The sequence below is a fragment of the Diadema setosum genome, chromosome 10, assembly GCF_964275005.1.
Source record: "Diadema setosum chromosome 10, eeDiaSeto1, whole genome shotgun sequence".
Classification (NCBI taxonomy): domain Eukaryota; kingdom Metazoa; phylum Echinodermata; class Echinoidea; order Diadematoida; family Diadematidae; genus Diadema; species Diadema setosum.
Genome location: NC_092694.1, coordinates 34788972 through 34791744, shown reverse-complemented (window position 1 = coordinate 34791744; position 2773 = coordinate 34788972).

Sequence of the window (2773 nt, the reverse complement as noted above, 5' to 3'; positions counted from 1 at the left end):
CTTAAAGTCGGCTCTTTCAGAATATGGTCTTAACTAAAAATTCATGCCTGGCGACTTTTTGTTTGTTTTGAGGTGCAGAGTCACATTTGATTTATAAAATGTGTCGAAAACTAACAGCATTTTTCATGTAACTTTGTGGGTCAATACCGGTCGGCTACATGCTCAAAAGTCAAGATGTCCGAAGATGTTCATCCAAAACATTGATTTACGCACGTCTCACTCGGAAATCCCGCACATGTAAGTATTGTACGTATAAGCGTATACGTACGCCACATGTAATGCAAAAGAAAGGCCGGCTGGCAGCCCGAACTAGAAGTTGTTTACAGGATTGACAGCGCGTATAGCAGCGCGCGACGCACTTGTAACAAGTGATTGAGTGTGCACCAAAGATAGTAGATAACAAGATACGAAGGCGCGCGATAAAAATGGACACAAAATGGCTACCCTACATGACGATACAAAAGAGAGCTAAGTACAAACTCAGTACACCTAGAAACATCACTCATTTCAAAAGGTAGTGGTATTTTTATTATCTTAAAAAGATTTAAAAATTATAGTCGTAGCTTTTTTTCCATGAAGGTGATTATTTTGAAGAACGAAATTTTAGAGTAATAAGGATTATTTCGTGGAGGTAAAAATTTGGCAACAACATGATCTCACAATCAAAAACGCTTGATAAACAACAACATCTTCAACGACAGCGCGTCTCAGGCAAAGGCACACATCACCTGAGACGCGCTGTCCCCGAAGCCGCTGCTGTTGTTTATCAAGTGTGAAGACAGCGCGTCTGAGGTGACGTGCGTAATACGCTTGAAGACCGCGCGCTGTCCATTTGTTTTGTACAGGATTAGCGCGCACTTTCGTGTCTTATTAGTTATTATAAAATGGGTTCAAGAATGTAGCCAATAGGAAGCGCTGAAATGAGACACACCTCCTTCCTTTACTTCAGTACAATTGCACTGCCTGTAATCCTATGGTAAATTGCCGATCGTCTGTGCGCGCGGCTCCTTTGAATTGCAGTGCCTGCAATGCTAAATATGCGAAGTCCAGAGGTTAGATATCGCGATATCGATAGCCCAGCGAAACGAACGAAAAATGGCTGCCTCCAGCTCGGATCCGTTGCAGACGCAATTTGAACTGTTAACTCTTTATGTGCCACGTTCGCACGTCCGGCTCAGTCGACGGCGCACAGTGGGCCAGAATGAGCTCAAAGTGCGCCAAAATTATATTCCATGGTTTCTTTTTACTCAAATTAGGTGTCTAGGGGTAATTTTGGGCGTAGAATTGATTGAACATAATTTCAAACTCATATGACGTCACAGTGATGCTGATTTTTCATTGGCTACCAAAAATTTGTCTGTAAATGATGAATAAAGCAATGTAAATCTTAGGCTGTTTTCTTTTTCTTTAAAGATTGATTTGAAAAGGGGTTGATTTATTTTTTCACATTCACTGACACTTATCTACTATCTACAAGATTCTTACATATTATGTCATAGAAAGTGTATAAACATTCGGGTTTCGTTAAAAGAATCGAATTTATGCTGGAAGTTCCATATTATACACACGTACTGCAAAGTAATACTGTTGTCCGTGTAAATTAGTGAGAATATCAGTTTAGACGTACGCTGTACTTTCGGATGAATTTCTTCACTCTATTCTAACAGGACATAAATGTGAGATATAAAATCAATCTCTCAACTTTATAACCTTAGGCCTATGCCATATCAATTCATACAAGCGCAACACTAAAAAAAAAACACATTTTGTTTAATTTTACCGGAAAGATAAATTGTGAAGTTAGCAATCAGGAATATGCATAAAAGGTTATAACTTGGTAACTAAGAATGAGTCTGCCGTGTATGAAAGTTTACTTGAAAAAGCTATAACAGTTTCTTTTTTCTAATGAAAAATCTATCGGAATCACTATCATATGAAATTGTGAATTCATCCCCCGTTCCACAATGATTTTTTTTTCTCTCATTAGTCAGTCGTCGGAAGCAAATTTTTTTTGCTTCCAGCAACCCACAAGGCACAAAGTGTATGGGATCACAGTCTAATGAATCCGACTTGTATTGGTCGCCTATCAGACAGGTCGGGCATGATCCGATGAGGCAACATTGTCCGATGAGGATCACGCGAGCAATGTCTGACACTAACCTGATGGTCGACCGATGCAATCTGATTCATCAGACTGCGATCCGATACACTTTGGTGAACGGCCGGAAAGCAACAGACTTTGCTTCCAAAGAGTAACCGATGAGAATAAAATTTCTGTGTTTTGGTGTATGACGTTCCATCTGGATAATATCAAGAGTAGGATCGAAGTATTTAGGTGTCCATACAGTATATGTATCGCAGAGGGAATAGCTTGTTTACAGTAGTGGCTATGACAATGGACAATATGGCTGTGGCCTTGGCTATGTGCAATTATGTACTCTTTTATCTTTGGAAGAGGGGTCTTTTAGGCGCTGGAATTAGCCCTTTACGTATATTTTATAACTCTGTTTACCTCTTATTCAGTGTTAATCATGTTTCCTGGCCTTTAACGTGCAAGAAAAAAAAAATAATGCCGCCCTCATGCGGCGCCGTATGATAATAGAATTCCTAAACGGCTCCCATGTCCAAATTAGACGTAAAGCTCCGCAGAAAATCGGCTCTAACACAAAAAGTGGCAAAAGGTGGCAGCCAAATCTGGTATCAGCTTAAAGCTGAGACATCAGGAAATGTGATGGTAATAGAATTTAGTTGGAAATCCATGGCAATCTAAACT